Raw genomic sequence first — 12,946 nt, 5'->3', positions numbered from 1 at the left:
ACATACGCCACCAGTAGGCTTTTGGGCACTTTCCCAAACAAAGAACATCCTCTTCATATATATCCTCTTCATATATATATATATATATATATATACACACACACACATACATATATATGTGTATATATATACATACGCACACACATACATATACACGTACATATACATACACACACACACCACATATATATGCAAATGCATATTTTTCTTCCCAGTGCTAGGGATTGAATTTAGGGACTTGATCTTGTTAAGCAAGCTCTTTACCACTTGAGGGATTGAATTTAGGGACTTGCTCTTGTTAAGCAAGCTCTTTACCACTTGAGGCTTGCCCTCAAGCTCTGAGTTGGGATATTTGAAGAATATCTTGATTATGAAACCACTTCCTCTTTTTGTGTTGTTGGTTCATTTTTCAAGTAAATATGTAACAAGATGGAGGGCTGTTCTGTTACTGAGGAGCTCTAAAAAGAAGTGTTACAATTTTTGGCCCAAAGTAGAATGAATGTATATGTATATATATCTATCTATCTGTATATATCTCTCTCTATATAGATATCTCATGTTTTTCCCCTTTCCCTTTCCTTTCTGGTCCTGGGGCTTGAACTCAGTGCCTGGGTGCTATCCCTAAGTTTCTTTTGCTCAAGGCTAGCCCTCTACCACTTCGGCCACAGCTTCACTTCCAACTTTTATTTATTTATTTTTTTATCATTTATTGGAGATAAGAATCTCATGAACTTTCCTACCTGGGCTGGCTTCAAACCATGATTCTCAGATCTCTGCCTCCTGAGTAGCTAGAATTATAGGCATCAGACACTGGCGCCATCTAGTCTGTCTTTTTTGGTGCTTAATTGGAGATATGAGTCTGGTGGACTTTCCTACTTGGGCTGGCTTTGAACCATGATCCTCAGATCTCAGCCTCCAGAGTAGGTAGGAGTATAAGCATAAGCCACCGGTGCCAGGCTCAAAATATATTTTTTATTTAAAAAAGTTGTATTAACCAGAAGAGGTTAGAACATAAAAGATTGGCTTCTGAACTTGGCTTTTTAGCCAGTTGTGCCTCCATTCTAATCCATTTTTGATTCACTTTTTCCTGTCAAACATTTTCCCATTTCTTCTCAGATATCTTGACACCTGTAAAGCATAATAAACAATTGAAAAAGATATTTGGGACTGATTTGGTTGTCATTAATCGCAGCACTGAGGCATTTATTTCTTTACTAGTTTAGTAGTTAGCTGAGAACCTTTGTAATAGTCAGATGAACTACCTTTTAATACATACCTGTATGTCTTTGACAATTACCTTTTTGACATTAGGATAGCTAAGTCATGCTTAGGATGTAACATGAAACCTTAGGTTTCCTATTCCTTAAAATATGGGTAAAAAGATATAGTATCTAATTGAGAGATGTGAACATTGCTTAATGTCTAAATTATAATTTATGGCTACAAGTATTACATTAAATCTAATGTGCTAGCATAGTGTATGACACATAATAAATCCTCAATACCAACTAATAAAATTAGAGGCACCATTAGTGTTTGTTTAGAGTCAACTCTGCATAGTTACAGAGAGCCTGGTGTTAGCTCTTAATTTTTGAGTTGTTTAGATTAAAGGAAAAGCTGGTTCTACTTTCTCTTACAGTTACATTTAACCTTTAAAATTAAAATGTAATTTTTATGTGGGTGATATTTAAAGAAGGCATTATTTCAGATCATTATTTTATTTTATTTTTTGGCTGTACTGGGGATTTACCTCAGGGCCTTGTATTTGCTAGGTGAGCATTCTTCTACTTCAGCCATACCTCCAGTTCTTTTGCTTTTTCATTTTTTTTTCTCTTTCTGATAGGGTCTTGTGCTTTTGCTCAAGCTGGCCTACAACCATGATTCTCGTATCTCTGCTTTCCAAGTTGCTGGTATTACAGGCCAGTTTTATGATGAACAGCTTATTGTTCTGTTTTAAAACATTAATTTTGGCTGGGTAGTGGCTACTCAGGAGACTGAAATCTGAGGATTGTTATTCAAAGGTAACTGGGCAGGAAGCCCATTAGAGACTCATCTCCAATGAACTACCAAAAAAGCAGGGAGTAGAAGTGTGGCTCAGGGAGGTAGCACTAGCCTTGAGCATGAAAGCTCAGAAATAGCACCCAGACTCTAAGTTCCAGCTCCAGGAGAGGCATAAAAACCAAACGACAAACACAAACAAAAAACAAACAAAAGAAAAAACAAACTTTAATCCTGTCTTTCAGTATAATTTGCTGCACTTTGTGGAGTATTGGAGTATTGATGTACTACTAATTACAAATTTTAATTTCATTAAAAATATGAATTATTGTAGGCACCAGAATGTAAAATACTAATTGAAAAAAAGGAAGCATGACTGGGTTTTATTTTAATTTAATTTAATTTTTGAGTCGGTCCTGGTGTTGGAACTCAGGGCTTGAATTTTTCTTTTAATTCTATATTTGGGGCTTTAGTACTCTATTCCAGGATGTGCTATCCCAGTTCAATTAGGAATTTAAACAGATTTTTTTTTCTGCTTCTCTCCTTCCCGTCTGCCTTCTTTTCCTTGTTTTCTTCTCATGCCTGTATCCTCCACTCTTCATTTCAGCCCCTGGGCTCTTGGAAAGATGAAATATTCTATGGTAGTAGCTTTCAAGTCCCCATTCTCTCTTTCCACTCTTGGACATTTCTATAGGTGTCGGATCCAGTATTGTAGTAGAGAGACAGATTGAACTCAGCCCCTAATATAGCATGGACAAGTGGGAATTTACAGCCAAAGGGGGGTGGGGGTCAGTAGATGGAAAATTACCAAGAGGATTGCATGAGTGGTAAGAAGTATTTGACAGGATTCTTGATGAAGACAGGGCTAGATGGTCAGATATCATAGGAAGAGAGGAGAATGAAGACCTAGATGATCAGATAGATAGTGTTAGGGAGGAGGTAGTCCTTGATAAATTGACTGTATTGGGGCTCTTTGTCAAACTTGGGCTTTACAAGTTAGTGCTCACATATGCTCAGGGGGATGTTCTGAAACCTAACTACGGTTTATCCAAACAAAATCTTCGTCATGCTAATGAAGCTTAGTGGGTTTGCCCTGTGTGGAACTCTTCTCTAAAATGGAGAAATACCTCACATCTCAAGCAACTCTCAAATACATCAATGGACATTCCTGTATATCTTCTTTATAATTTTCTGAACCTAGAATCCAACTTTGATTTTTTTTTTTTTGTCAGTCATGGGGCTTGAACTCTGGGCCTAGGCGTTGTCCTCGAGCTCTTCAGCTCAAGACAAGCACTCTAACACTTCAGCCACAGCGCCATTTTTGGTTTTCTGGTGGTTAACTGGATGTAAGAATCTCACAGACTTTTCCTGCCCTGGCTGGCTGGCTTTGAACCTCCATCCTCAGATCTCATCTGCCAGAGTAGCTAGGATTACACCGGCGCCTGGCTTGATTTTCTTTATGAAGTTTTTTCTTTTTCTCAGTTTACTATAGCCTGAATTTCCAAGACTACAGCCACTTGGGTATATCAAAGGAAGATTATTTCATTTTGTTCTGTATTGTATTGAGAGTTGATTACTGTTTTAGAAAAATTGCATTCCACTGCGCTGCTGTTTATGGTATTTAAGTTGATGATATAACACATCTTTATCAATCAATGGACATTTGTAGCTGTCACATTCACTGTGATTCTGTGCATAAGGGGGAAACCATTTATGCCTTCCAGTGTCAGTGTGCTATGAGCATTTGCAAAATAAAACACAGTCCCTGTGAAGGTGGGGCTTGAAGAGAGATGGAAAAATGGAGATTTGTCTGTGAGGAGCATTGTAATTGGAGAGAAGAGAGAGAAGGCCAGACTTGTTACTTGTGATTTTGTAGATTTGATATAGAGGTTGCCAGGCATTTCCTCAGATGGCTTCTATTTTCTCAATGAGGTAAGAGGTGGGGGGGAAGGGAGAGTGAGACTCAACTTGCTTTTGTAGTACATACAGCTTTTGAAACAGGAGCAGATGCATCTAAAACACCTTGAAAGGTGCTAGAAATATTATGTGTCTTTTGAGTGAAAGAAGTGTAATGATTATAAACAGGAATTTTTCTTGTCTTTGAATCTCAAAAAGGTATTATAGAAGTTGGGTGAGTGGTATAGGCCTGTTATCCCATCAGTTGGGAGACTGAGGCTAGAGAAGGCCAGCCAGCCAGCACATAAACAAAAAAACTCTTTAAAAAGTATTATAGGGCTGGGAGGGTAGCTCAGTGTTAGAGTGCTTGTCTTGCAAGCATGAGGCCCTGGGTTCCATTCCTCAGCACCACATAAACAGAAAAAGCCGGAAGTGGCGCTGTGGCTTAAGTGGTAGAGTGCTAGCTTTGAGCTGAGGGATAGCGCCCAGGCCTAGAGTACAAGACCCATGATCACCCCCCTACCCCCCAAAAAGTATAGCTCTTCAAAAAAAAGTACACATTAAAAAAAAAAACCTTGTAATTTTCAGGTATTATGTATGGGATAAAATGGACTCATTTTCATTTCTTAGGGGTTTTCATGGCAAGAAGTAATTGTATGCCGTTCTGACTAAAGAAGTGATTGCATAGTGGAGGGTTTGTCTTTCAAGAGGGGCTGCTGTTAGGGATAGAATTAACTTCTTTATTTGGAGCCTTCTTTCTGTGCTTCTAATCTTCTTGTTGGCTTCTGACGCAAGGCTTCAAATTAAGGGCTTCTCAGTATATTCAGTTGAATGACTTTGGGACCAGTCCTGATTCTCAGAAGTAAAACACACTTTTGAATACCTCAGGAAGATTGCTACTAATGGCTCTGATTTATTTTCCTTGTTTTTTCTTCCTCCCATCTCTTCTATTCCTAATCTTTGTTTGTTTGCAAGAGAATGTAAGCCAAAACTTTCAAGTCTGAAAAGTATAAAGGAAACAAGTAGATAGGGAAGGAGCATAAATACTGAACAAGACTGGGCAAGATTACAAAAAGGAATGACTGTGAAAATCTGGAAGAGGGCCAGGATACAAAAATGCAGCTCTATGTAGTTTACAGGAACGATTTAGTGTTTATCATGCTTCAGTGATCACACAGAGAGAGCCAGATCCCTCTGGTTTTGTTTGTTACCCTATAGTTAGCTATGGAAATCTGACATAGATGATCTGTGTTTTCTGTCAGCCAACAGATATAAATACACAGGATCATAGGGCCACTGCGTGATTTGAATTGCTAGGAGAGGACCCCTTGTGGCTAGAGTGGGAAATACTTCAGCTCTAGCCTATCTTAGAGGCTGCAAACATTTTAAGGGAATTGAAAAAAATAAAAATAAAAAAACACTCATAAAATTCCCCAAAGCTCTTTAAAATTACATTTCTAGATATTTATTTTACCTAATCGTTTTGTTAGTACCACTAATATGATTTTATCTGAAGTGCATTGCTTAAGGGTACAATGTAATTTGAAGCATTTCAGATTTTATCCATTTATTTCATATATTCACGGAAAGAATAGAGATTCTCATGTTCATCTTGAGGAAGGAAAGAAGGAGTGTAGAGCAGGTAGGTATAACTTATTGTGTTTTACAGCTAGGCAAGCTTATTACAGAATCTGGGTATCTTATCTTGGGCTCAATTCAGCAGTCTTGGTTTGGAAAACATTCGTTATTAAAGCTCTAAAACAAAACCTCCTATTTTGCAAGTGTCAAGTGATTTCTTTATTCAAGTAAAGATGGATTGAGAGACATAAAACTTACTCTTTGTTTCTCTGTGAAAAGAGGCTATTCCTAGATTCTGGGGGAAGGGGACTGCTTAAAAAAACGGAGGAGGACTCGTATGTGAGCAACTAAGAATCTTTAGATAAATGTCAATTATGCACATTTAAATGGAAGCTACATAAAAATGCACTTACTTTGCAGGCGTCTCTGAAAATCATATAAAATGAAACCTCTTTCATAGTTGATTCTCTCTGACAGTCCCCAGACCCTGCCTTTCCTCTTGGCTCCCTGACATTTGTTCCAAGAGTGTCTAATAAATAAATGCTTTCTTTTAGTTTGAGTTCAGCCCTTTAAGGAAAGAACTGCCAACACTCAAATGAGTACTCATATTTTAGTTAACACCTTGTGTTTTAGAAGCTATTAGAAGAAATTCAGAAAAGTGGTAATGTCCAAAAGCACCATAAAAGTTCAAATGTGGTGTCAAGGATTTGGTGACATGTTAAGCAATAAGGCAAACATGTGCAGTATTGTTGGGGTGAGTGTTAACATATTGTTCTGGTGATTATTTGGATATTGGCAAAAGGAAAGAGGAAATGCAGAAAAGGATAGCTTAAGAAAAAAAGGTTTTTTTTTGTGGAAAATACTTACTTTGTTGGCTTATATTTAATTAATTGTTGCACTTATGGAGTTCTTGGTAAATCTTTAAAATACTCCCCCCCTCCCATTTTCATTGTTACGATTAAGTTGTACAAAGGTGTTACAATTCGGTAAATCAGGTTATGAGTAAAATGCTACTTGGTCAATGTCATCCCTTCCTTTGTTCTCCCCTATTTTTCTACCAGTTTTAATTCTTTACTGATAGTTACTTGGTTCCTTATAAATACTGGAAACAGAAAGTGTGATGTGGGGTGGAAGCGTATGAGGCCAATGAGACTTAAGAGGAAAAAAATTAGCATCTCAGATGTGACAGATGGCCATCACCTTGGTGGTTCCTAACACACTGAATTTTAAGTAATAAATATTTTGATGAGAGGATTTCCTGGAGTCCTGTTTCTCCTTTTTTTTTTTTTTTTCTTCAATACATCTAGTTTTCAACTGCAATTAGAAATGAGGTCCTTATTTTGGAAAAGGACTATAGGAATTTAAATCTATCTTATTTAGAACTTCTTAACAACTATGTAGGTCTCTAAGCAAAGTATGTGTCTGGCCTTTTTCAACAAAGTATTTTCAGTAACAAGTTGTCAGTGAGGTCAGTGACTAGTGGTTCAGGATTAGATACCACCCACCCTGGTTTGTAACCTCCCCCTTTCTTTCTTATCCTGGGTGAACGGCAAAGCTAAAGTGACTGCCCCACTGTCACTGCCTCTCAATTTGGTATTCTGTAACTCTGTGACTATCAAGAAGTTTTTTTCCCCCCTCACCCCCTGAGTTCTTTTTTTTTTGGAATATACCCCTGGACAGCTGAATTTTAAGCACATTTATATAGGAAGCAACAGAAAGGTAAGAGACAAGTTTGACTAGAGAAAGCTGACTCTCATTTCTGCCTCGAATTGCTGTGTCTTAGTTATATATCAAAAGTTTAAAAGGCGGAGTTCCTCCAGAAGGGAAGAAGATCACATTATTATATCCAGGAGAAATGTTTTGGCTAGTTATGATGAGAAATGTAGGCTTTCATGCTACTTTTACTGTTAAAAATAACTTTCAAACCAGTGCCAGGGGAAGCTGGTAGCCAAGGTCGTGCTTTGCATTCAGAGAGTTTCTGGCTATAAAAAGCCGATTGGGTGCTGTGCAGAAAAAGATAAGATATGGCCTGGACGCTTGTTCTTTGGCATGGGAGCAGGGTGAAAGGAAGCAAAGATAGAAAATGTATACAGGGATTTTACTTTTAACCAAAAGCTTATTCATAGAGAATGGAAGATGCGTCAATGAGGTAGTCAGCGGCAACAAGAATCAGTTTCTAAATTTAATATTATATTTTTTCATATAGTTGGCAGTAATATTAGGAGGTTGAGGAATCTTTCAGTACACCAGCTACCATTTGCAGTCAAATGAAAATCATTATGTGAGATGAATATGGGATGTAATAATCATGTGAAGAGAAGGTTGCTAGCTAACAGAGTTTGAGTGATTGTGAGAGGCAGCTGTCAAACAGAGGACAGAACTGGAAGAAATGGATTCAAAAGGGGACTAGAAATTGAGGATAGACATCAGGAGATTCATTGACTCTAGAAGTTGTGAGTTGTTGATAATATGTCACTAAGAAAGACTTGCAACATCTCTGGAGAGAGAGAAGATTCAATGACTTGCTTAAAACATACAGGTGGGAAAGGTAGGATTTCAGATTAGCCATGGTTCTAGGTTTGGTTCAGATTTGCTTGGGTCTTGGTTCTGTGGTGTGCTTATTTGGTTAGATCGAAAGGTCAGCACGTTGAGAATAGTCGTGACTTAAGAGTCGTGGACTATCATCACAGTATAAAAGATTACCTCACTAATAGCACACGATAAATTTATTAAATGTGAGAACTTAAAAATACAGACAGGATAGACATGTATTTACTTATTTCCATTTGTTACCTCCTACATACAATCTGAGCCTTCCTTCTTATTTGAGTAGAAGATTGGGATTTCTAGAGTAAAACTATTTTCTAAAATTAAAAAGTAGTAACTGTTCATTGTAGGAATTTTGAAAATGTAGAGGAAAAATGTTATCTGTAATCTCATTGATATGTCCCCTTCTAGACTTTTTTTCTCTGCATGGCTTAAAAAGTAATTGCAGATAACTTTTGGAACCTTGCCTTTTCATTAACATTATACCAAAACATTTTCCCCCAAATATTACCTATTCTATATAGATGTAACTTTATATTGTTCTGTGACATTCTTTCAAGAGAATTAATGTAATTTGATTAATTATTGCCAAGCTATTTACCATAGCAAATGTTCTTTAGTAAGCACATTGGCATATTTGTGCATGTATTATGTGTTTATATTAAAAATACTTTCATTAATCTCTTCTGCTAAGTATGGAGTTGTTGGATCAGAGGGCATTACATTTAAAGGCAATGCTTGTGATTTTAAAGATATATATATATATATATATATGTATATATATATATATATATTTACTGTTTCTCTTTTAAGACATAAAATTTCTTGTCTACTAAACTAAATATTTATTGAGTGTCTGTGATGTATAAAATATTGTTATCTGGTACATAAATAGCAATATACTAAGTGTTTGGAAGGACATAATCTCTTTTACTGACAAAATTTCAATTTATAAACTTTCACTGATACCAGCAAAACTAGGCATCAGAGTTGAAATTGCTCCAGCTCTGCCTGAACCTAATAGACAGTATTATTGTTGACCATTATTCCTTTGGAGAATTTATAAATAATTTCTAAATGGCTGAAAGGCCATGCATAGTCTGATTTGTGTGAATTTTATGATCCAGCTGTGAAAAAGAAACAGCAAGAATAGAAAGAGTAAATACCTTAGTTATAGTAAAAACTGGGAAAACCAGAAGTGTTTAGACAAAAGTCTATAGGCATCAGAATGGAAAGAAAAGGGATAGAGGCTACAACGAATGGTAGAATTTCAGTATTAGGATTTTGTGTTTAGGGAAACAGAATGGAGAACGGAATAAGGCATTGCTAGGGTGAGAGTTAGTGAAGCTGAGTTTAAATTTTAATTGTAAAATTGAGGAACCTTGCTTGTAGAAGTAGGATATATGGAAAGGAAAAAAAGCTGAGAAATTAGTGGTTGCTAAAACTATTCACTGGTGATGTTGTCTGGTCTAGAGCAATCACAGTGGGGAGGATAGAGATAGCAGTATTATTTGATGAGAGATGAGGTATAGATTTGCAAACTCTTAAAACATATACTTTGATTATATTAAAAAGGTGCTCTTTTGGATGAACAGTATTGGCAGGGAAACCAGTGGGAAGGAGGAAGGCAAAAGGAGAGAGAGAGAGGAGGGGTAGTAAATGTGATTGAGGTACATGTGGATGAAAACAGACTAATGAAAACCTTTAAGCACAGTTGAAAAGAGTAGAGAGGAGAGGACAACAGAGTAATAAAGAGAATAAATTGGATCAAAGTACACAATTTACATGCATGGAATTCTCACAGAAAACCTTTTTACAATTAATATATGGTAATAAAAGCAATTAAGAAGTTTCAGATTTTTATTTTTGTTATTTAAAATCCTATGCCTTTGGACAGGCATTCATTCTAGTCTTTATTTCTTGTGCACTTTAGTTTGTACATTTCTCTTTTTCCTTTGGAATGGAAAGGATTAAGATTTAAGGAGAGAAGTTGGCAGCCTAATCTTGCCTGAAGAGAAACTATGTGCTTTGTAATGAAGACTTAAAAACAGAATTTATTTATGGATCATAGGCTCATAGGAATGATAGTCCAAAGACTCAAAAAGCATAATTTCCTGACTCTTGATTGGATGCTAGATTTTTAGGTAACTTGGTATTGTGGGGGTAGAAATCCTGATTTTAGCCAAGTTACTAATCTAATAATGGAAAGTGACTGATAATTGAGATTGCTAAACTTTTGAAAGTGAAAGGACTCTTAGCTGCTGCTCCTAATTCTTACATGCCCAATCACTGTTTTTTAACAACATTATTGCTGCTTGGGTCTCAGCCAGTAATCTTTTTACCAATTTAATAAAAAAAAACTTTAGGGACTCAGAAGTGAATTTAAATTCCTAGGGGAAAAATTGTAAATTTTCCCATATTTATTTGGCACCTTTCCCTGCTTTCTCTACCTGACATTATCCTAATCATTGTGCCTGTCAATGGGGAAACTGATTTTGATGGAGAAAGCAATTTCTAATGTAAAGAATTACTAAGCATATTAGAACTTGAATATTTTTGTCCCTCCTTTTTAACTTAGAGCTATTCAAAATGTGATATGCAATTTTCATGTAAAACATGATATGCAATTTTCATGTAATATGTGATATGCAATTTTCATGTTTGTGATATGCAATTTTCATGTTTTTTTTTATTAATTTTTTTTTTTTTTTGGGTCCGGTCGTGGGGTCTGAACTCTGGGCCTGGGCGCTGTCTCTCAGCTCTTCAGCTCAAGGTTAGTGCTCTACCACTTGAGCCACAGTGCCACTTCCAGCTTTTTTCTTTTTGCTTATGTGGTGCTGAGGAATCGAACCCAGGGCCTCATGCATGCAAGGCAAGCGCTCTACCACTGAGCCACCTTCCCAGCCCCACAATTTTCATCTTTTTAAGGGTTCATACAAGGAGATAAGTTCTTTGTGGTGGAACTTGTGGCCAGAAGTGAATCACTTACACACCACATACTTTATAGCAAGACTTTGTAGATGAAGGGAACAGTTTTTGATTTACATTTTGATACAAGATCTTTGACTTTTGCAGAAACTCAATAGTAAAGGGAGTATCATGGCTTTAGTAAGAGTGTCCTAGTGTATTTTCTGTACAAATGTGCAGGAGGGCCTATAATTGGGATGAAGGTGTACAATTAATTAGGTAATAAATGAACTACCATATATCAGTTGATGAGGCCAGTGGAGATAGTTTCAATGCAGAGAGGTCCTGAATTACCTCATTGAGCCCAAGGAGGCAAGCCTGCTATTGGATCTACTCTGGTGTGGGTTTTATAATTTATTCCAAAATGCTAGGGATAGCTGCTAGTCAAACAAAGTCCCACTGTCATGATGATTCCTTTGTATTGTTTGTGCTTTTCATAGGTGGTTGGGAAAGGGTTGAAAAGAGTGTAAGAGATAAAATCAACTTTTCTAAGATGACTCAGAGGAATCTGCCTCATCTGCCAAAGGGATCTGCCTTAGTCCAAGGCTGGAGCTTATCATATTTCCATGAATATTTACATGATTAGCTTACTTTCCTATTAGATTCTGCAGTTCCTATTTTTCAATATGGGATAACAAAAGAATCCTAGATTTTTTTTATTTAAAAAAATCAACCTTCCTCACTGCCTTTAGTGATACTAGGGTTTAAACTTGAAGCTCACTTGCTCACTTGTGTGGCTGACACTCTACCAACTTGAGCCATGCCTTCAAGTTCTGCCTTTTGCTGGTCATTTCAGTGACACAGTATATAGATTTTTCTACCATCTTCTGGTTGAATAGAATCTGCTGGCTGCCTATGCAATATCCATACATTCTCTTCATTTTGCTAATTTAGGAAATCCTAATTTAGGTTAAGAGAAAAAGGCATAATGTTATTCGTATCAATCTTCCATCTTGTCTCCCCTCGACCTGCTTTCAAAGTTTACATATCTTGATACTCTTGTGAGTATATTTTGGGATAAATTTATGGTGTGGAATTGCTATATTAAAAGGTATAATCATTTTAAAATTTCCTAACAAGTGTCTTTAATTGGAAGTACTATTCAACTGGTTAAAGGATATGTGTAATTTCAAATTTCAGGGATACTGTCATGTATCTGCTCAAAAAGTTCATGCCAGTTCACACTGCTGCTGCTGTTTTCTTTTCTTTTCTTTTTTCTTTTTTGGCCAGTCATGGGGCCTGAACTCTAGGCCTGGTTTGCTCTCCCTCAGCACTTCAGCTCAAGGCTAGGGCTCTACCACTTGAGCTACAGCGCTACTTCCAGCTTTTTCTGCTTAAGTGGTGCTGAGGAGTCAAAATAAGGGCCTCATGCATGCAAGGCAAGCACTCCTTTCCAGCCCCTGATGCTGTCTTCTGAGTGCCCATGTCCACAAGCCTTACTAGCATTGATCTCACATCGAAAAGTTAACCAATAAGTGAAAATGATATTTGTGGATTTTATTAACTTTGAATTACATTTAATTTTAATTTACATTTAATTTACCTTGAATGAGTAAAGATTTTTGCTGGGATGTTAAATATATCTTCAAATAAGAGCAGTTGGCATTTCTTCCTCTGAGCCACTGTGGCTTCAGAAGTTAATGTTTCCCACTCTACCGGTTTTAGATACATTGTATTACTTCAGTGCTCATTTTTCTTAATTAAAAAATTAAAAAGTCAATGTATTTAATTTTAGTTTAAAAAAATTTGTTTTTGAGCCAAGGTATTGTGTAGACCTGGCTGTCCTGGAACTATGAAGCCCAGGTTGGGCTGGAACTCACATCTACTTTGAGAATTGCAGGCACTTGGTACAATTCTTGGCTTTTTTCTCTTTTCTTTTTTCTCTTCTCTTCTCTTCTCTTCTTCTCTTCCTCTCCCTCCCTCCCTCCCTCCCTCCCTCCCTCCCTTCCTCCCTTCCTTC

The sequence above is a fragment of the Dipodomys spectabilis genome, unplaced genomic scaffold, assembly GCF_019054845.1.
Source record: "Dipodomys spectabilis isolate Male_0828 unplaced genomic scaffold, ASM1905484v1 ptg000207l, whole genome shotgun sequence".
In the NCBI taxonomy this organism is placed as follows: Eukaryota; Metazoa; Chordata; class Mammalia; order Rodentia; family Heteromyidae; genus Dipodomys; species Dipodomys spectabilis.
The sequence above is the reverse complement of the archived record's forward strand: the minus strand, read 5'-3'. Positions refer to the sequence as shown.